A 23,629-nucleotide genomic window follows, 5' to 3' on the forward strand; every position below is an offset into this window, starting at 1 on the left:
GTCATGTATTTCAAAATAAAACTCTATTTGAGTTATGGCTATTTTGTAAGGAAGTGAACTCGAAAATATTGAGTGTTGAGCTATGTCGTAATTTTTCTTTAAACATGTGTTATGTACTCGTAAACATACGCCGACTTAAAGAGTATTTATGGCCTAACCTTGACTGAAAACGTACGAGAGAATCTCAAAAACAGCTGTGGTATGACAGCGGCTTCTCCACCGGTGCAAACACATGTACGCCTATATTGTTAAAAGACACTTCCGCCCTAAGTGGCGTAACGGTGTCTGTCTTGACAAAACCGCTGCACTGGACAGCTCTGCTTTTTTTCTTGCGTTGGCAGCCAGTCTGTACCAATCTGTTTCCACCGTTGCTGAGCACGGACGAGCACCAGGAAAGTCGGAAACGGAACGGGACCGGTAAGACAAAGCGCTCTGACTATCTGTTTGTGCTGTCACATGTGAGGAGGATGTCTGCCACTGCAAAAGTTTTGATTTTGACGGGAATTGAGCTTGTTGTGATAGTTTCAGGTGGACAGTTTAGAGTTCTAAAAGAGTAAATTAAACATGTGTTGTTTTAAAGTTGCATTTTGCTCGTCGCCAATGGTTTGGATAAACACCATGGGGTTTTAGACGTTATGCGTAATTGCGCATCAGCAGCACCAGACGTTTAATCCCCCTTCTCCACACTTGTTGTCCAGTAGAAAAAAATACTTTTAAAATTGATTTATGGGTGATAAAAGAAGATATCACTGAACTGATACAACAAATTGTACAACATCATGATTAAACCAATTCAAATAAAATCATTAACTGTGCGACAGAAGTAGGGAATACATAGATCACCATAAAGCCTATAATTGGGGATGCTACAATATAAGGATTTTTCATTCGGGATCTCGTTAGTATTCCAGCCATAAAAGTGGTAGATATCCTAGAACAACTATTCAAGTTACTCATATTTACAGTCAGCTGATTTGATTCACTCATGTACTCCATCCTCCTCCATACCCAACACCCATGTCCCCATCTCCACTTATGATCTTACTTAATTGTTTCCACTGGAAATTGCCAAATGTCCCCCTCTTGGTACTATTATTTTGTATAATTATAGATAGCACATAAAATATACAGTTTGCTCTGAAGGGAAAATCCCTTTTAATATTGTTTTTTCTTCTACAAACTTTAAAATATTGAACTTGATTTTTAGTGACCTTATCAGACATTGTAGTGTTTCTCTCACCTTTGATAACAGGAATTAGTATTCATGTAATATTATCCATTGTTAGCTTTATAAAATGTTTACTTAACACTGTCTGCTATTACGTCCTCCTGTGATGCTGATGGGCATACAGCTACATCTTATAACCGACTGGAAGTTCAGGGTTCATTGCCTTTTAAAGTGGCCACCAATTAGACTTTGCATGCAAGATCCTGGGACATGTACCTCTTGGATGTGCTTTCATGAAAAACATTAATTCTACACGCACACACACACACACACACTGAATATCGACTGGGACCGATAATGACAGATTTAACCGCTTTCTGCTCCGGGAGAAAATGTTGAAGTTTGACATGTCTATTTCTTCAGTGCTGGCAGTGGTACAGAGAGGGTATGTTAGTGTACAGATGTTGGAATCAGAGTCCGTCCTCCTAAAGCGAGCAGGTCTATTGTGGAGTGTGTGAAATTTATATTCGCTTTTTATATTGGATTTTCTACTCAACACCTCTTTTGCTGTAAACTCGGTGCTCAGTAGCTGTAACAAGTAAGAGGTCTTATAAATCAAGTGGAATATCACATGGTTGACTGAAGAAATTGACATAGTTTGGCTGCTCTCTCTGCACTGACTTTATTTATGGACTGTGCCTTTTCGAGCTGGCTTCTCCCCCTGAATGGCCCTGGCTGATAAATGCTGCGATCTGTCTTGCTGTCATGATCAAGTGAGCAATAACTTTCTCACAGTTATTTTTGTTTTTCATTGAAAAAAAATCTTTTGTCAGAGGGAGTTCGGCATTTGAGAGGTTGTACCTAGACTTGTGGACGTATACAAGAGGAGATGGTGTTTTATGGTGCTGTGCACATGTTTGTGATGAGTTTCAGGAGTACAGCAACTTAATGACAGTGTGTGGACATACATAACCTGCTTGTGTTCTTAGTGAGAAACTATAAAATGCACAGAGCAGTAACATTGCAGTTATAATGTTTGCTGTCACTTATTTGATTTAGTGTACACAACCACCACGGAGGGAAACAACTACTTTACAGAAGTGCTTTAGTGTATAAGTGTCTCTCTGCTTCTTTACTAAAGAAATGTCTGTCTCACACTACCTTAAAGCCACCTACAAGTTCAAAGTGTGTCTCGAATTTGGGGGTGGTCAAATAGCTTCATTGAGCATTTACTCTGCTATAAGAGAGAGAGAGAGAGAGAGAGAGAGAGAGACCACCCCAATATTCCACAAAATCCCACCCACACCTTTATCCTATTGCGAGAGTGTGGGTATGACTATATGCAAACACTATAAAACATGATACAGGAATTAAATGGAAATACACTGTAAAGAATACATATTAAACAACATTACAACCTGCACTGAAACTATGCGATAAAGTGTCTTCATGCTTGTTGTCGTGCTCAGTGCTGAAGACACTTATCCATCTCACCGGGTCATTTGACAGAAAGGGGTCAGTCTGGGGCTGCACTCCACATTCTGTCTTCTTTGGGAATCGTAAGGGCTGGCTTTTTGGAGACAGTTATCTGAGATTGTTAGAGTTACTTTGTGGTAAAGCTCATGAAGGGGAAAATGTAAACATTTACCCAATGCCTGCATGAAGAGAAAAGAGTGGAGAAAGAAAAAGGTGAGTTATAAACAAAGAGAACAAGCGAGAGGGCACTTATAGAAAGAAGCATCCACATCCGAGCACACATATCTTGATGGAGATAAGTGTAAAGAGTTTCTGACAAGCGGAGTGTAAGAGTCTTCATAGACGTAACGCTGAGTGGTTTATAGTGACGCCTTCATTGTGACCACGGTGCGGGGTAAAGCAGAACGTCTTCCTCTCAGCGTCTTGAGAAGGACTCTTTTTCTCCAGCCTTCTTCTCATCTCCCACAGATCAGGGTCAGGTTGCACGGCTACCAGGTCTGCCTGAGGCTCACACCCAAATGTCTGTTTTAAGTGATAGACATACAAACAAGTATACAGAACCCCCACCCCCCCTCCCCCTATAAATATGTAAATAAACAGATGAAATACATATTTTTTAAATCAGCAAAAAGACTAAATGATCAAACTCAAATAATAAAAGTTATGTAGCTGTATTTGTAGTGTTATATGGCTGCCTCTCACCATATCATTTTCTCTGTGATTTTGCTCGACTGCTGTTCAAGTGGCCTCTCGCTATTTTGCTTTGACCTTCTTTTGATCCTCCTCCTTACTGCTGTTATCTACGGAATCACCCGCTGAGCCAAGGTGACCGGCCCGCTCACACCGAGCAACACACACAGCTGGAGCCCGCGAGGTCCAAGACTGAATGTATACACTTTTTTGTTGACCTCAGTTGTTCTCTCTCTCTCTGTCTGTCTGTCTGTCTGTGTGTGTGTGTGTGTGTGTGTGTGTGTATGTGTGTGTGTGTGTGTGTTGTACCCTCGATTTCATCCAACGCTGAAAATGGTCGGAGTCGCACAGTGACCTTCAGTTGGATTCTATGAAAAGTTTTGTGCTAAAACTGTAACGTACTTGCTGGTTGCTTTTCCGATTGCCAATACAAATACACAGTTAAGCTGGGGGAAGCTTGGCACTGGAGGACTTCACTGTCCCGTCATGGCAGAACAGCTCTGTCATAGCTGATGGTTGTCAATGTGAAGTCCACAAGCAATTCATTTTAAATGAAACCAAAAACATCCAGACTCTCATGCATCTAACATGTGTATGTGGGTTGTGCTTTATGAAATCATAGGCTACTTTTTTTAAAGTCACTGTTTAGTTCTCTCCGCAGCATTTTATTTTGTTGGACATGTCTTTTGGGGGTTGCTCAGGGTTGCTCAAAAGTGCTGAAAAATTCCCACATTTCTTATCAATTCAGATGTTGTCTCACAAATGATTTTAACAAGAAAGCTTGATCAATTATACATTTCCCTGCCACACTCGAGGGGTGGGGTGATGATGAGTGACGGGGCAAGTCACAAGCAGTGCAGGGCTTTGCATGACAGGTAAAATGAAAATTTAAAATCTCAATTAAAAAGGCATCAACACTGGTCCTTCCGGCCATGCTGTCTCTATCTCCCTGAAGGAGCAACAGTGAGGTGATGTCCCATCAACCCATAAGTCCCTCCTTCGGCCTTGGTTGGTGCCCTGTGTGAAGCTTGATGTGGCAGAGACAGGGGGGGGGGGGGGGGCAGATTCTGACAGCTGCACGAAGCCTGCCTCAGGGCATGCAGAGCTGCCCTTTTTCCCGTGGTGAGCCCCCTTCCCTCCTCCAGTCCCCTGCCTGGCAGACTGGCATGTCCAATTGCAGGTGCACAACCCCGGGGATAGAATCAGCAGAGGCTGCCTGCTCCTCAGTGGGGAGCTCGAGAAGTGACACCACTGACCCTGGGGAGGCCAGGTTGCATATTTTTCAACCAACTTCAGATGAAACCCACGGCCACTTCCGTATGACGAATGCCTTGGCAGCTGCGTTTTTATGGAAACCAGTAAAATGGAAAATATGGCCAACTGAATCCGATGAATTTACGGTTCATCAGACTGCAAACGAGACAAGAATGAACGAGCTGGCGTGCTATTTCCCAACTGTATGTCCAGTGGGTGTCTGGTGTTGAGAAACGTTAATTCTGAAGGTCTATGAATTAACAGTTTGAGTAAAGTGTAGAGACTGAATTATGTGTATTTATAGCTTATCATTTAGAAAGTTATAACTGCCAGGTGAGACATTTCCTAATGCTTATAATAACTTTAGCCTACGTAGCCAACGATGAACGTGACAGAAAGTTTCCTCCATTCTTCGTTCAGTTCAAAGACCTTTTGTATTGTCATGAGGTTTCACTTTCTGCATCTCTGTGTAGTCCCCCGCACGTCCTCTCATGGTGCCTTTTACACCTCCACCTCCCCGCTGAGCCTGTGCCCAAACAGGAGGTTGATCTGGCAGTGAGACGTTATAGCAGAGGAGAAAAGGTAACGGGAGTCAGGTTTTCCACCTATAGAAGCAGAGGGCAGTGGCACATTGAGCTTGATTTCATGTCATCTTGATTCGTTTGTATGAAATCATTATACTCCTCATTAACAGAAGTCCGCCTCAGTGCCACGAGCCTTTACTTTATGCACACTCACACCTGTGTAATGACTCACACCGACAGTGGCCCCAGTGTTAGAGCCACGTACTCCCCTACACAAACACGTCCATGCACACAGTGGAGCGTTTATGCTACTGAGCTGCTGAGTGAGTGACGGTGCTCTGGGGTTAAACACTGGCTCACTGTGTTCGGCCAGGTAAACCTCCTCAACCACTCCGCACAACAACAACAAGTGCTAAATAGGCCGCTTGTTGGGGCCCCCAACTGCACTCCAGCAGGAAGGGTGGTGGCTAAAGTCATTTGATCAGAAACATGCAGTTATAGATCGCTTTCATGAATATGCAGATATTGTGTGCGCTACTGTGTGTGTGGTATCTGGTGTCGTCTTTTCCATGTATTTGTGTAGCTATGGTTTGATGCATGGCTTTTTCCCCCAACAACAATCTCGTTTCACATACACTCATTCATTCAGTTACACGCAGTCACAGATGTAGCCTGCCCAACACAAACCACAGTCTTTCAGTGGAGCTCGGCTGCCGGAGCTGTCGAGGGTTAATTGCCTTGCTCAAGGGCACAATAGTCATCAATATTGACAGAAGGGAGAGGGTTGCTCATTTGCTTTCTCCGTGTCAAGATTATTTATAGCTGAGAAGACTATCGTTTCTCAGTCTCAGACCGTGTGTGTTGAGCTCTTGTCCTCATCACATTCCAGGCTTTCCACTGCCAGGATTATAATGGCAAGAATTATGAAGGCAGTGCTGCAGTGCAAAATATTAACTATAAATAGTATAATTTTTCTCTCTGTTTGCTAAATAGGAATGAATGAAATGCATTAGTTTAAGTAAAATCATTTAGCTGCCAGGCAGGGATTATTCTGAGGTTAAATTTCAGAATTACCCTGCGCTCTAAAAGCTTTTGAATTATATTGTATATTTAAGCACAATTTGTCCTTACTTTACTTTAGCTTTGGCCCAAACAATATCTAGTATGTTGTCTGTATTGAAGAACTACAGTAGTTTAGTAGTTTTCTTCACAAGTCAGTTATGATGAAAACAATCACTGATGTTATTGCTTCTGAGGATCCTTGTCAAAATCTAGATACACTCCTATCTTGTGTTACTTTTTCTACCCTCTGAAATATGACTTTGATCTCACTGGAAGTACATAAAGCTTGGAATTGAAATAAACATTGTGGCCTACTGTATACATGTCTGATCGGTGAAGGTGGTTTCTGAGAAAATACCTGAAGATCTGAAAAGCCATTTGCTGTCAAATGTGAAAAATTAGCAGATGATAAATATGTTACACAAAGCAGCCATCAGCTAAGACAGGCACCCCATAGATATTCGGATCAGCTATGTGTCATCATTTTTACATTCAGCTATCCAGGGCTTGAGGTGAACTTGTTATGGTCTGTACCTGTCAGTCACATCTTTCCATCACAGTAACACTCATTTTGGGTCCAATGTGTATTATTGATGATTGGTGAACTATTGTCAAAGAGTCCACAATCTGTTTTTTTCCCTCTAAGTTCAAAATGTTAACAGTTATTTTGTTCAAGCCTGCTGTTGAACATGAAGCAGCATCTGTTTCATCCCCTGCTCGGCAAACGGCTCCTCTTCTGCCTCCCGCGGCTCCACATACCAGCTATCTGAGTCATTACAGCCCGCAGGAGGTGGCACCAAAGCTTCCTCCACCCGACCAAGCCACCAACCCCCCCCCACCTCGATCTCTCATTGATCAGGCTGAAAAGACATCTAATCCATGCTGATCACAGTAACCTCCACCTTCTGGAGGGCTGGATCTACGGCACACGCTGTTGTTTTACTGTGTCTCTTATTGAACCGTGCCAACTGTGAGGAGAGGAGGCTGGATGGGTGGCCTCAGGTCGCCCCAGATAGCCTGATGGCGCTGGTGATGCTGATGATGGGCCTCTGATGCCACTATTGATGTCGCAGCGGACTCAGAATCCCTGATATCATTCCGGTCCTTTTTTATTCAGGACTGCCACCTCCTCACACTCAACTGGGGCTTAGCAAATCAGTGGTGGCCTGGCCATTGATTAAAAGTCAGATTATCATCCTCTGGCCATAGTGTAAATGGGCTAAGCAGCTCTAGGAAACTGACCTTGTTTAGTCTTTCCACAGTCTCAGTATTCTTTCACAGTTTGTGCCGTTCGTGTGTGTGCTTTTTGTCCTGCGGTATCTCCCTCTATCTTCCTCCTCATTGATAGCTGAGGTGTTTTTTTTTCTGCATTGCACAAGTGTGTGTGGGTTATGTGCCTTTTGCACTCTGCTAGGGGCCTCTTATCATCTGTGTCGAAGCGGTGGACTGAGAGTGGGTGAAAAAAGCAAGGGCAGCTCTCTGCTCTTCAAGATCCCACATTAACTCCACGTCCTCCAGTTTAAAATCCCTCTCAGCCCTGCAGCAGCCGAGACATCAGCTCTTAACTCACACGGCTGACGCACACATCGACTCACTGATCCACTAAATCACTTGTGTTAACTACATTGATTCCCTGTCTCACTCCAGTTTTACCTGCTTGGTGAGTCAGTGCTTCTACACCCCGGGTTGAATAAGACTGTTTCTACCAAACTTTTCACCATCAAGTTTTTGAATTTTGTCGATTTCTCTTTGAGTTTTAAACCAAGCTGTGTTGCATTAATGACGCAGCAAAGCTATATCCCCACAGCGCTCCACTACATTAGTTGACTTTATCTTGCACCCCCAGCTTAGCTCAGGCCATCACAAACTCATACGGGCCTGACAGCCACTATAATTGAACCGTATATTTTTTTCCCACTCAGTAAAGAGAAGAAGGGGCATCTTTCAACGCTCCGCTTCCCGGAGCATTTTTGCTGACAAAACAGAGGTGGCTGGGGTTGGGTTAACAATTGTAGCGACACCGCTGTCAGAGAGGGGGCACCGCAAAAGATAAAGAGAGGGGAGGAATGGCGTGGTTTGTCTCGATATACCTGCTCTCTGGAAGAGCCACACTTAGTCTGTTCTGCCAAACCTTGGGTAGTGAGAGAGCGAGAGAGAGAGCGAGAGAGAGAGAGAGAGAGAGAGAGAGAGAGAGAGAGAGAGGAAAGTAAAGATACTGACTTTAAAGGCTCCCTGAAACAACAATATTGTATTAGAAAATGCTTTCACACAGCCCACCTCTGCGTCACACTAATAACTGTCTGCTACACTGTTGGACACTCTATTTAAAAGGACGTGTTTCTTTAGAAACATTGTTGTCGGTGCATTTGAGATGTTTCACTCAAACCATCTGCGCAAATGTTGATTGCAGAATTATGTTTTTTATGCTTTATGTAACATTTGTGTAATATCTTTACACGAACATTATCTTCAAAGACTTGATGTATACTTTTTGTTGTTTCTTCGTTCTTAGTTGTTACAGTAGGCAGACCTGACATACAGAATACCAAACAACCTGAGGGGAGCTTATTGTGTCTTCGGGCTAATTCTCCCAGTGGAATTAGGAGGAAGAGGATCTGCAGCCCAGGGGACACCTCAGTGACTCTGTTTTACGAAACACCGCATGAATCAAAACACTCTTCTTCTTCAAAGCCAAATTGAACCACAAAAGTCTGAAATAAACCAATAGCTAGACCGCTGTAGTGAAAGAGCTGCCGATGTTTTTTCATTGGTAAACTTAGAGAGGGAACATTTGAACAAGAGAACCTGAGGGCTGCTCATCACTTTCTCTTTCTCCCATATACACAATAAATACACACTTGCAGACATGGACTTGTGGAGGTTTTCATCCATTGCACACATAAATGTGACAAAATCAAAATAGATCCGAATGAAATTTCCTTGTCCACCTTCATTGGTGAAAATGTCCATGTCCAGTCGTAAATAACTTACGCAACATTGGTAAATTACAGGGTTTTATTTAAGCCCACTCCCCGAGGGTTATTTGAGTGAGCGCAGGCCTGAGAAGTAATCAGGGCTGATTATTCATAGATATGACAAATCCATTAAATCCTCACACAAATATAGTGTGTAATATAGTGCAAGCTTGAGCCATCAATTCAAACTGACACTAGAGGAAGAAAACACACACAACTGACGAACATCAAAGAGATGTCATTGAACATTTTATTATGCTATTTATAAAAAGTAGATTATCATTTATCAAATATATTCCAATATCTGTAGGCTCAAGAACAAGTGCATTAAATACACGAGCCATAAGTTTGACATTTTTGAGAAATGAGCTAATGTCACATTTCCACTGCGTGGTTTGTCTCGTCTCAACTCACTTTTGGCGCAAGGTCCTTTTCTCTATTTGGTTTTCCACTGCACAATAGTAGCCCCTCGCTGTCGACAGCATTCTCAGCTGATTGCCATAGTGATGCTCGCTAAAACTGCCCTGACATCATCTTCAACGCGACACCCGCCGAATCGTTTAATCACCAAACGATAAACAATAACAAAAACAATGTCTCTACTTCCTCAATTGTGCGGCATAGTTTGGCGGGCTTCCACTTTCTAAAACCCGTGTCGAGTGAAGAAGAAAATGGCGGTTGCTTTTGACTGTAGCTTGGAACTGCTTAAATGTTGGGTTTGTGCAGGATGTGTCATGCTAGAGACTATTCTCTCCGACCAATCAGTGGCCTGCAGTGTTTTAACTCCGCCTTCTAGTGTCTGCTCAGCTCCCTTGGAACATCGACCGAGGCGGTACAGAATAACTACTATCTAGCTACCTAACGAGCTTATTTAAGAGACGGATATGAGACTGGTATTGATCTTCTCATCTAATTGTCCACTAGAAAGGCATACGTACCCAAAATGTCAAGCTTCTGCTTTAACAAGCTGGTGTTTGTTCACGTAGCTATTTTTTGGTTTATTTTCTTGTTTTTGTTTTGCTTATTATAAGTTTGCATGAGTAACACCAAACAATGTCAACAACATGAATCTAGCTGAGACCCTTGTTGCTTGTTATTCCCCTCTTTAAATGGGTGGAAAAGATTGGTTTGTGTGGACGGAGAAGTCGTTCATTCATTTAAATAACATACAGTTAATGCAATCTGAGGCTGGTAGCGGCATTCAAATGCTCTGCTGTTTGCAGAGTTACAGGTGCTTGTTTAATTATGTAGTCCTGTTACATCCCCTTGAGTACATTTGCATAACTCCTGCTGATGTAAACACAGTATAGTTCACATTTTATAACATAATCAATACATTTGGATGGAAGCCTTTCACTTAAATGTGGAATAATTTGACTATTAGATCCAGTATATAGCCAACCAATTATTGTTAAATGTGTCAAGACAGTATGAAAAACATCAGTCGGGCACCACGACATGACGAAATGATCAGTCGCTTTTCATATTTCTTCTCCCTTAATTTTAGCAACGTTGCCATTTGGAGCAAACAGGAAGGCTATTTCTCACAGCATTTCATACGTTTGCATAAAATCCTCTTGACAGCAGGATGGAAAGGTATCTGGCGCATCGAATTTGTTTAATATTCTCAACACTGTGCTCAGTCATTGCCTCTGCTGGATCTCGACAGCCTGCCCACTTCACAGCCTATATCAAGGCACTCCTCCTTCACTGTAAACTTTTCTGTGGCACGTGAACACACAGGCCTCTTCTGGCCTGGGCTCACATATAACACCAAAAGCATACAGTGAAAACTGCCTGCAGGGAGGCTGACCCCTCGCAAGGTTCAGAAAACACAGAGAGGAGCCCTGTTCCCCCTCTGGCCCGGGACACAGCAGCACACTGGAGCCTTCAGAGGGATGAAGGCAGGAGGACGGGATTGGTGGGGAGGACACACATTGGAGCTCTGTATTTCTGTATATTCGACTTCCCCCTCCACCTCCCTCTTTCACAGCCCTCTCTCTACACCATCCAGTTTCCCTCTTGTCCACAAATACGCCTGAGACACCAAGCCCCAGAGCTGTGTCTGATTTTGGCGGGTGCTCTACCGCCTGCTTTATTGCCTGTTTTTCCTCATCTGCTGTGGCCCACATCTCCCAGGCCCAAAAGCTCCAACCAAGTTCAGGCAACTTCCTCTCTACCTGCGACCTCAAGTCTTCTATCTACAGAGCTTTATATCGGAGAGAGAGTGAGCGGGAAGTGAGAGGCAGCCTGTCTTTCAAAGAGATGAGTAAGGGGCCCTGAGGGCACTTCTCAGCTGCACGGAAGCCTGCTAGCCCTTGCCTTTCTGCATGCCTAGAGAGGTGTTTCATAAATGCCATCCTCGATGGCCACTTTCTGTATGCTAAAAGCCTTCTCCCAGGTTGGTGTTTATGTTAATGACTTTAGTCAGGGTTTTGAAGTGCCTGGATGATGAGCAGCTAGCCTAGAAACGGCTCTGACCTTGGCTCACTTCAGGGAAACGCTCTGGTTTCTGAGTAATAGAGTATGCCCTATTCTTTCTCCCACAACATGCACTCAAAATAGCTCTGGCATGCCCCATTAAGCGTCACTATAATTGTTAACACGGCATACTCTGTCCTTGGCACACATTAACTACTTTATTTAAATGTCAATCCCAATTAAAGAAGGACTGAGGAGACGGGCATTTTATCCGGGAACGAGTGAGGTGCTACAATCGCCATTATCTGCTTCTAAGGGGTTGGAGTGGAACCTCAAACAGTTTTTGGCATCTCAACGGATGAATGATGAATGACTCTGGGGTACCATTTGTTATAGAGTTATACAGGGGAACTCCACTGTTTTCACAATTCATTCTAGATCTGTTTACTAGTCATAATGGGTAAAAAAGTATATAATCTTTTTATTACCTTATAATCTTTTGGGGCTCTGAAGGAGCTTTGTCAAGTGAAAAAAACAATGTCACCAGGGATTGAAGACATTTTACTGGAAAGTCTATATTATAATCTGGGGGTTAGGCGTTTAAAAGTTGTGGGAATTTATTTACCAGGTGATGAGGGTCTAAGGGCCGGGTCATGCTGAAAAAGAGTGAGTTGCACGTGTCGGACGACGATTACAGGAATTCCCCCAAAGCAGATGTTTGAAAGGTGTGGGGGTAAGGGGTTTCCAAAGATGTTAGACCATCCAACAAGCATACTGGTCTCTTCACAAAGGGAGTTTTACTTCATGGTATTTTAAGGATCCAGACATTTTGAAGGTTGAGCCATAGTCTAAAAGTGAGGAACATCCCGGCCTTGCCTGCATCAGTTTCAACCATTATAATCTCTCTTTTGTGATTACCACAACTTTATGGAAGTACAATACTAAATTGGTAGAATATTCTACCAAATGGAACAGGGTTCCATGGGGTTAATGTGGTCTGATGCATGTCACTATTAAGGCTAAGGCTGCTCCAGTTGCTTGGTAAGGAGGCGCTTGTATGTGTCGTAATGCAGTGACAAAGCAGACGCTTGTGACTGATGCGTGTGTCCTAGTGTGTACAGTGCCTCCCTTCCTTCCTCTAACTGTCGCCCTAGGCCTTACCCACAGTTGGCAACCACCTCTTTCAGTCTGTAGCCTGTTCAGCTGTGCTGTGACACAAACCCCATTTCCCCAGGAGAGCAATAATGCCAGCATTAGGTTCTGCACAGAGTGGTGCCCGCCCAGGGGCCTGCATGCAACCATCCACTGCTGCAAACAGAAGCACGCATACACTGAATCCATTCCTAGCACACTGCAGTACCAGATGGATGGCAAGCAGGGATACTCCCAGGTCCAACTCACCTCCTGCAGCTGGGTGATAGAGTCCCAAAGTATTGAGAGGGAGCAAGCAGGGATTATGACCTACTGCGTCTGTTTTTGCTGTGTTGTTGTAGCACTGCCATTCGCTGCCACGCAGGTCTTTTAAGCTGTCCGGATTGTGAATCATCACCACACTCAGAATGTGCCTGTATTGCTTCGTTGTTTTTGGTGCCTATTTTTCTGTGAAGCTCTAGCTGCTTGTTATGCACCATCTGATCACGGGTAATGCATCGGTGGCTGCCCGCCATAATGACTTAGATAGGTAGAGGTGCTCGTATTGGCAAGAAGGCGCACTGTTGTCATGGGGATGATGTGTGGGCCTGTCCTCCTCTACTGAAGTGAACCAGTCAGCGGTGCTTGACTGCCCACCGCCGAAAGGCGCAAAAAATGCCACCACACACACATGCTTGCGCACACAAGTACACATGTAGAAGTACCGACATTGCAGTGGAAGCAGAGTGGATGAATCGGTGAGCTCTAGCATCTCGAAGAGGAGGAGGAGGAGGATGAGGAAGTGGGGAAGAGGTTGTCTAGATTGATCCAGTCTTATAGCGTGAGCAGCAATGAATCACAGTGTTACTTCGGTTTTAATCAGCACACTTAGGTTACAAATGACTCACTCGTGGAAAAGCGCATCATTTAAATTTCTGGTTGTTTGCTATTATAATGCTAATGTGTTCCTCAGCGCCCACCAGCCTACTTGAACACACTTCATCATTCAGTCCTTCTATTTAGAGCGTCTCTCTTTCTCTATCCATCTATCTCTTGCTCTGTCAACCCCTCCACCCACCCACCTATTTCTCCCCTGTCCCACAGCCCCCACTTCTGTCTTCTGCCATGCTCCCGTGTCTCCCATTAGGAAAGGAAATGAGGCGAGGTACCGATGCAAATATCTTGGACCCCTCGCTGCTCCCTGACACATCACCCAGAGACAGAAACAAGGATGGAGTAAGGAGGAGAGGAGGGACTGGAGGGAGGGAGGGAGGGAGGAAGAGGTGGTGGGGTGATTAGACAGAAAACAGGCCGACACAAAACATGCAGTTGATTGGTACACAATGAAAAAACTGCCTTCACATGCTGCAACCGCTTTTCCCAGAGTTTATTATCATGCAGAAAGCTTTCTCTGGCAAAGTAGAGCAACAAAGGGAGCATAAACCATTCAGAACAGCATTATTTCTCACTTTCACTCCCCATCCTTCTTTTTTTGTGGTGTGGCTGTCCCATCATCCAGCCTGCAGTGCTATTTCAGCAGTTCGGAGGGGTCATTCCTTTTGTCTGCCTCCTGCTTCTAACGCACATGATTGTTTTGTAGATTATATTGTAAAGGGCTCAACAAAGCAAGCTCCCTCATTGAAAGCACAGTTTGCTCTTCATTAATATCACACTCTGTTGGATTGCTTTGTGCTTTCATGTGCAGAGGGGTTCTGAAGAGATGCATTGAGATTATTGCCATTCCAAGGCTGTGTATCCGTGTTCATCTGAAACTTGTGTGTGAAAACGTGAATGATTTTCTTGAAGGATGTTAAAGTCACCTCCCATATCTGAGTGTGGAAATGAGGGAGTGTATTACTGACTCGTATTCACATTCACGTCCAGAATAGTAATTGTAGAAACTAAAAGATTCCAGTTGCCCCTCATATTTCTGCCTTTTCACAACATTGAACTAACACATATTTAGAGCAGTTACATCTATATTTTGGATGCAGAGACAATGAAAAAACATTTTCAACCAATTAAATGAAAGTTCTAGACAAGCAACCTGAGCAGTGAGGCAGGCAGGTGGGTTGTAAACAAATGCCCAATTGCCCCCTAAAATGATCTAAATGAATATCGAAAACCAGATCAACTTTAAATAAATACATTTTGCAAAAAATAATTCAACTTTGGCCTTCATATTTGGGGTGGGTTTTAAACCAATGGACCATTGTGTCAAGCTCTGGGTCTGAAAAGGGAAGCCAATGCAGAAGTGACTTTTAAGTATTCTTACTTATGGCCATTGGGGGGTGACTCCTCTGGTTGCAAAAACAGGTCTGATTGTATAGGAGTCAATGAGAAAATGACCCTACTTCTCACTCGATTGGAGTATTGATTTGGTGGAACTCATTAACAACTGCTAGTTTAAAGTCTTCTTCAATACAGCATGGTGTTCATTTCGTAAAATATGTTCCTATTTAGACTAAAATAGACCATAAAGCTGGGTATGCTCTAGGGCGTGGCTACCTTGTGATTGACAGGTCGCAAACACAGCGTTGTCCAGTCTGACAGTTGTCCGTGTTTTCGGCTTAGAACTTTCACCCTTTCATTGTCTATTTTCAGATATGAAAGTTAATTGTAATGGTTTTGGTCGCTTAAAAATGTCTTATTCAGCATTTGGTTGTTCTTAGCCGCACCCTCTCATGTCTGGTTCCAAAAAAACAACATGGCGACGGACAAAATGACAAACTCAAGGCTTCAAATCTGCAGTGCACAAACTAATGGGTGACATCAATTTTACTACGCCCATTTTTTTTATATACAGTCTTTGGTCAGTACACCTACATTTCAGTCCTAAGTCATTCAATTAAAATAATAATAACGACAAATAATACTTTTTTAAATAATGTTACTTGTCAAATCCCTAAACCGTGTACATTGTCATCAATAAAACTGCTTTAAACTGACATTTTTACCAGGTGGTGGAGGTAAATTATCACAGTCATCACAATTAATCCTGAGGGGGAGATGAATGTGTGTTCCAGAATTTAATTGCAATCTATCCGCACATGTCAACCTTGTGGTGGCACAAGAAAGGCTAAATAGACTGACATCTATACAATGCCATCCATACAGCCACGCCACTAGCATGACAAAAAAATAAGACTGTAAAGAAAACTAAAAACATCGTCCTTCATGTTCTGCTGTTCGGTCAATAATAAGACAAAGCATCGCCATGCGAAGACATTTGTCCCAGCTGGGTGGCTGGCCCGCGAGCTTGCCCGTGCCTCCAGCATGACAGTTTTGCTCTAAAGGCATGGGGTGCTCAATGATATGAAGACGGCACGGTGGATTCCTAATGAGTGTAATGATTATCTCTGTGGCCAGCTGGGCCATTTACCCGGCTGGTGTCCTGCACCATTCATGCTGTTTGACAAGCCACATATGAACAGAGAGGGTAAGATTTTTCTTTGTCCTCAAATGGAAAATACATTTCATCCAGACGAGAGCTGAAGCGTCTTTTAACTGCAGTGCCAAAACCTGTGTGTGTCTGCCTGTGTACACTTGTGTTTCTATACCTGAGATGTGAAGACTGCGATACACTTTATCTCAAGTTCCAATTCCAGCCATGTTGCGGCCTTGTCAGACATTTCCTGTGAATTCTCTCTCACTCTATGTAGCTCTCTCTCTCTGTGTTTAGCACTTCTAATAATAGTCAGGTCTAATTGCTGTGTTGGGTGCTATCTAAAAAGCTAATTAGGGCAGTGATTTCTGGTAAAAGAGGAGGAAGAAAGTGAACAGAGGGTTTCTATTAAAGTAACAGGGTCCCCACCCCGACCCTGACAGTGCTGTCTTTTTCTCCTCAACAATCTGTTGAATTAGTTGTTCTAGTGCGAGTGTGTCTGCAGAAATTGCACTTCAGAAATCTGGTAATAATTCACAGAGGAAGTGGTTGCCAGATCCAGAGAGATTTGTGGAGGATTATGTTCCACCACAATGTATACTATAAAAGAAGCCAAATTTAAACTTTCTGAAATGCATTTATTTTTTCTTTTTACTGTTGAGTGATCCCTGCCTCCAACATTATGGTGATCAGACGTCCTGGATTTGTCCAGGACCGTCCCAGATATAATCTGTGTGTCCCCCTGTCCCGGGGGACGCACGGATTGAATCGGTCCGGGTTTTCAACTACCAAATTATTTTTCTTGTTTTCTTTTCTAAAGAGCTTGAAGAGGCTTATTCTGCCTTTTACAATGTTGCGTTCTGCACTCACTGCAGGAGTATATTTCCAGTCGCTCAACAGTGGAAATGCTATACTACAAAAGATCATATTAACACAGCCAGACAGTAATATCCAATAGGTTGGCAGAGAAAGTGTCACAGTCAGCCATTTAGCTGGCAGCCTGCACTTATGCACACCGACAGAATACCTTGTGTTCAATTTTAAAAGTTATCTGACATAAATATGTTATATTATACCAATCCAATCCTTGTGTTTTGTGTTTACAAGTGTAGCAGTTGTCAGGTTAACTATATTTGAGATCTGCTCTGGCGCTGTCCATGGTGTTGAAAGTTGTCCTCGTTAGGTGTGCCAAGCACTGAAGTAATTCCCTCATCTTGAAGAAAATGCATATTGTGCATCCATAAGTGCATACATGTGCACATGCATGAATGTGCGGTAGGCTACACCTAAGGGTCCTCCTTTGGGGGTTTGAAATGATGTTCACCTTATCCAACATGTGCCCTGAATCTGCAGGGATAGTGTGCACAGTGAGCAGTGGGGTGAGTCCAGGTAAATGACACAAAGATGCATTAGGACGAAGGCATGTACAAGATTATGTGTGACTTCTTTATTCACTCAGACGCGCAAGGTGAAAATGCAATATAGAGTTTTCACACCAATCTTCTGACTTTTCTTAACGAATCTTGTTTAAATCTTCTCCGCCTTAAGGTTTTACACTCTTTTTCCCTTTTTTTTTTTTTGTCGGTGAATTTTCCCTCTGCTTCCTCTGCTTTTTCGAGTGTGAGCAGAGTGAACAAATTAAGACCTAGCTTATTAACAAGTCAGCCTTTAAATTCCAACAGACTGGCCTTGCATGCATGGATGACTGTCGGAGCCCTCTTCCCTCCACCTCCAGCAAAAAACAAACACAACAGGGAGGGGCTAGGCCTCGCTGTCCCTTATGTTATGTCCATTATCGGAGAGTGGCCTGATTTAACACCAATGCGTTTTAGGGTGCTGTTTCATTAGGCAGAGGGTAATGAAAGTTGCTGATTGCTGTTAATGTTCTGTACTTATTTTGTCTTTGTCTCTGTGTGTGGAAAGAAGATGCCTGATCTTTTCCTTGAACAGCAGGTTCAGAGGATGTAGCTGCTGCAGAGTTTTGTTTGTTCTGAGTACTGTATGCCTTTATGTCACAACTGTTGTTGGTGCTGTGTAAGGGTCCATATTTTGTCTCATTGAGCCTTTTATATATTCGTATCCTCCCTGTCATGTGTATACTTAAACATTTCCCACTGTTTGTGTGTTTGAGAATGTGATAACGCACATAAAACACCTCGATTGTGTTTTATAACCAAGAAAAGCAGCTCGGTTAAAGGCGAGGTATTAAAAAACAGTGATTTGTCCAGGACTTCCTGAAAGAAGAGATCTTGTATCCAAATTTGCATTTGCGTTTATCACAGTCCATGTCACATTCAACATCATAGCACTACTTTTTGTGCAATCTGAACCACTGTCTGCCACCAATATTTGCATGAAACTGTTAATTACAAATCAGTATTGTTTCTGAGAATCGCTGAAGTATCAGAAAACATGATATCGCGAAACTCAAATGTATTTACTTGCACCCCTAGTGTAGGTTAAAGTATCAAAACAGGAAATCCACAACAGCGTTTGACATCTCAAAGGATAGTGGGTTTTCTTTACAGAAAGGTGTGTGTGACCCCATTAAACTCACTGCTGTGGTGCGCTTTGGTAGCCCAGTTGTTACAGTGCATGCCATATAATTGCAACAGACTGGGTTCCATCCCGACCTTCAGACTTTTTGTTGCAATTTACACGGTCCTCTGTCAAATAGAAGTAAAAATGCCATCAAAACAAAACAAAACAAAAAACACTCTGTGTACAAGTTGTACTTTCACCATTTATCTTAGTACAGGGAACGTACAGCAGTAAGCATAGTGTGAACACACTAAACATGTCGCTGGTTTAATCAGTTTGTATCTTTCGCTGCTCTCCTAAAACCCACGCATCATATCTCAAAACTGCAGTATTTAAGGCTGAGTGGTAAGGCTTTTACAAACCTCACCTAAGTGAAATGTCAAGATTTGTGAAAGCGCTCTGACTCTGTTGAGGTGGATAACAACTTTGGCTTCGGCAGGTGGGTTTTAGAGCACTTTCTTTTGCCAGTCGAGCGTGGGTTGATTCAGTGGAGCGTCTCTGTCTACTTTGAAAAAAGAGCAGAAGGCTCAGGAGGAGAGTTACTCAGGAGGAAAGTTAGCTGACAGACTAACAGAGTTACTGTTAGTCTGTCAGCTGTAACTTTATAACCAGAAAGTTAGACTCATTTGCACGTGACCTCACTATTATGTATTTACTTAAGGACGAGAAATGTCAGCGGCACACTTCACGTCTTTTTCTCTGCCACTTCAGCACCAGGCCAACTTCAGTCACATTAGCTCTTTAGCTTGCGGTGCATGTGATGCAATGAACTGCTCTCAAGAACAATATAATGTGAGAGAGCTCTGGATGTGCCAGCAGACCGTCCACAACATAAGGTTGTGTGTCTGACAGATGCATTACTCAGATATTTTATCCGTGGCAGAGACCTTGCCAGTCTACATCTAGAAATGCTTGTACATTTAAATGCTTCTGGCCATATTCTGTACACATCTACATGTCATATTAGGGCTGCTTGATTGTGGTAAAAATCATAATCACAATTATTTTGGTCAATATTGAGATAACAATTATTTAACATGATTACATCATGCATTTAGAACAAAAATGTTGTACATTTTAAAGTTAAATGCGTCAATCTGGTGCACAGAGCAAAATTAAAGAGGCAAGATCTATGTTTACTCTTTTGTGCCATAGTAAGCAATTTAATCATACTTTGTATGACACTTTGTTCGTGTAAATATGAATGGTGATGCCTTTTCCAAGCTGATCTAGAGCCAGTTTTGGCGCACCTCCAAGGGAGAAATACGCTTGGGAGAGCTGGTCGCTGCCCCTGACCTGCAGAGACAAAACGAGAACATAAATGCAAAACAAAATGTGGCACAATAATAATGATTTTATGTTGATTATCTTGTTTTCATATTCGTTGGAAGGCATGACATTAATTGCCCTATGTCATATTTAGTTTTGTTGTAAATACGTTGAACTGGACGGAATGATGTGATTTGATTCAGGAAAGTGACGCATTATTTCCACCTTCTGAAAACAACTCGGATTCAGCTGTAGGAGAGTCAACAGTTGATATAATGAGATGAAATGAAGTAACACTGGATTACATGTATGCGTAGTTTGCCCTACTATAGCGATAGCATTCCGACCAGGCAGCAACCTTCTGGTTCTGCCGAGTGAAGCCAATGCGGAAGTGTCTTAAAACTTGCATTCTCTCTACTGACCAGCAGGGGGCGAATTCACTGAAGTCAGATTGTATGGAAGTCTATGAGAAAATGACTCTACTTCTCACTTGATTTATTACCTCAGTAAACATTGTAAACATGAGTTTATGGTCTCAATCTCTAGTTTCATGTCCTCGTGAATACAGCATGATGTTCATTTAGTAAATTATGGTCCATTTATAGTAAAATATGTCATAAAGCTGAGTATGCTTTAGGGCGGGGCTTACTGTGATTGACAGGTCGCTGCCGCTACCAGAGCCGTATCCGGCATCTCTACGTCATTCCTCCGCATTCCAAATATGGGAACTTCCGTTCATCGTTTGTAAAAAGAACATGGCGACGGCCATATTCCAAGATGGCGACGGCAAAATCGCCGAACTCGAGGCTTAAATCGACAGTTCATAAATAAATTGGTGGCGTCGCGATGACAACGTCCACTTCCTATATACAGTCTATGATTGTATTTAGACAATCATGTCTAAATGCTATTGTCTGTCATGCTTGTCATGTTGTTACAGCTATAGTGCCACTCCAGATTCTTTCCATAATACAAGCTTTGCCTTTTGACCTTTTTTTATCGTTGCCATTATGTGAAAGGACCATTAGCTGACTGTGGTCACGCAGCCCCAGCTGAAGCCATAAGCCTCCATACTGTAGATGAAAAGTATAAGCAGAAGCTATAAAGACATATTGGAGTATAGGCTCTGCCTGGGAAGCTGTGACCAATTTCCCAGAAAGTGTTTTCCATCTTTTATGAAAGATAATCACTGGCTCGAGTATATGTGTGTATAGAGACCATCCATTCAATAAAACCAGCAAAATACCTTCCTAAAATACATTCAGGCTCATCCAGGAATGTCAGCGGCCTCATAGGGTCTGCCATTGTGCTTGGAGTGACGTACTCCTTTTTTTTTAATCCCTTGTGTCAGTGTGTGTGTCTGTGTGAGCGTATAAACTAAAACCAGAATAATCCACCAGAAAATGCTTAGCTGCAGGGCTGTGGTTTGACGATGTGGAGGAGTTGAGCATCCACGAGGTACAGATGTTGTGTGAATGTAGGTGGGACAAAGAAAAAGGGTCTTAAATAGAGGCTTAGTCTTTTATCTCTTGCAGTTGTTTGATTTAAAACTGCCGGTGTGTCAAATGACATACATACAGTCAAGAGTATAGCTGTTGCTATGGCAACAAAAAATGGGGACCCCAATAAAAAACAAACAATGGTCATACATACTCCTGGGACTATAGTCACGAGTGAACCTTTATTATCGCAGCCAAAAATGATGACATAAACTAATCCACCTTGATTTACACTCGTGTGTGTCACTGTTTGTTTCTGATCGTCTCTCCAAGCTGATTGCCCCGTCAGTACAGCAGGTGCTCTCCCCATTGACTGGCATGTTAATCAGGTGGGATTAGGACTAAATTGAGTACAAATGTTATGGAAAATGGTTTGAATTACATGCTAAGCCCCCAATGGCCTGTAATCCGCTGCCCTTCGCTTTGGAAGAGTCATCCACGTGGTTAAGTGTGTGTGTGTGTGTTTTCGTCCACGTGCCAACATGTGCCTCGGTGCGAGCCCCACACTCTCTCCACACATGAAGCAAATCCTAATCGCAATCACATGCACTGTCATCAAAGTTCTTGCTCAGGGAATGACTTCATCTTCTCATTGTGGCTCCCCTGAAAAACACACGTCAGTGAACAGAAATGTAAATGTTCCTCTGAGCCGCAGACGGCCGGGATGAAGATAAGTCTTGCAAGCAAAGCAATAGATCAGTATCTCAAGGACAGTTTACCCCCACACCCATCACATGAAACTGGCTTTGGGACAGTTGTTTTTACCCCTTTTCCCTGTCACTTACTTCTCACGGCACCTCTTAACCCTCTCTAACAGTTTAAAAATCCCTCTGACGCTTCCCACTCATTGCCTCAGGTGGTCGAGGTTACATTATCATCTCGATTAACAGATGGTAAATAATCCGCACAGAGGACTCAAATCCTTGCTCAGCATAAGAAAAAACATTTTATTTATAGCTAAATGCCTTACTGGGATAACTACGTAGAAATAGTAGACCAAACATAATTTAATATATTTTATTCCATCACCACAGCATGAGGCATTATAATAAATTGACTAGTTTGATTCTTAAATCAAACCACTTGAGAACTAATTAGTAGGTAATCCTACAAGTGGATCTTGCATACAAGAAGGCCCAATGCCTTGGTCACTTTGGAAAATCCACATGTTCAGGTGTAAACAGTTTTGTTTCTTCTGAAGCAATAGTCCATATTTTCACTGTAGAGATTTTTGCCTTTTGAATTTAAGAATCATTTTTAATGTGCTGTTAGCCACACAAACCAGATGCCATTCAGCTCTATTTTATTAGGGTGGAGGCAACCATCTAAGTGACGTGTCAAAAAGTGACTGCAGGCCAAGCAGGGACTAGTTGGAAAAGAGCAACGATGCACAGTTGACTTTCTTTGGATAAATAAACCTCCAAATGATTTATTTTCACAAGCCAAGATACTGATCTCACTGCAGTGTTTCCAGTGTGTGTGTGTGTGTGTGTGTGTGTGTGTGTGTGTGGCGAGATACTCATGTGCCGTGCACCCTAGAGATGCATAAAGGCAGCTATAAGCACAAAGAAAACTGAACACACACACACACACACATACAGATGCCTCATGAATAGATAGTAGGGTCATTTGAAATAAGTGTTGTCCATGTGACAAGCGGAGTGACTGTCCTCTGTGGAGGAGAGGGGTAATTCTCTTTCACGCATCATTAGCCCTCCTCATCTGCCCGAGTGTGTGTGTGTGTGTGTGTGTGTGTGTGTGTGTGTTCAGCATCTGCCGCAGCCAATCAGAGCTGCTCATCAGTCCTGGACCACTCCAACTCCACATCAGTGTAGGATGGCATCTCATTTCTGTCTCATCTCTGTGTCGGGACCAGCCCTCGTGTCTTTATTTTTCTCTCCCTCCTTCATGTCATTCTCTCTCCTCTGCCATCTCTCCTTCCCGCTCTCAGTGATAGAGAGACACAGTGAGAGTCACTCCTGTTTGTGGCTGACAGTCCATTTGGTGTTGGATTTAATTTTTTGGTGTTGGATTTAATTTCTCTCCTCTCATTCAGCAACCTCCGCTGCTGTTATCAGTTGTTGTGCAAAATAGCTTGTAATGGCTGCCAATTTCCTACCTTGGACTGTAACTGAATGAGTTCATGATAATGGTATAATGGGATAAAGAATTAGTGTGCGTGCTCCCCCTCTATGCTCATAGTGTGAACCAGGTCGTTGTGGTGAACATGTAGA

The 23,629-nt window shown here is 42.9% G+C and overlaps 1 protein-coding gene across 2 annotated transcripts in view; it reads left to right on the plus strand.

The window, feature by feature from the left end:
- The first annotated feature begins 360 nt into the window (after positions 1–360).
- The window catches only part of znf385c (zinc finger protein 385C), a 111,236-nt gene continuing 87,967 nt past the window's right edge, over positions 361–23,629 (plus strand). For both annotated transcript variants that reach the window (XM_031867678.1, XM_031867679.1), the window contains exon 1: positions 361–417. The gene's annotated coding sequence lies outside the window, so the exon portion shown is untranslated. The remainder of the gene's footprint in view (positions 418–23,629) is intronic.

This window comes from Anarrhichthys ocellatus, unplaced genomic scaffold, assembly GCF_004355925.1.
Source record: "Anarrhichthys ocellatus isolate YVR2014 unplaced genomic scaffold, GSC_Weel_1.0 scaffold40, whole genome shotgun sequence".
Classification (NCBI taxonomy): domain Eukaryota; kingdom Metazoa; phylum Chordata; class Actinopteri; order Perciformes; family Anarhichadidae; genus Anarrhichthys; species Anarrhichthys ocellatus.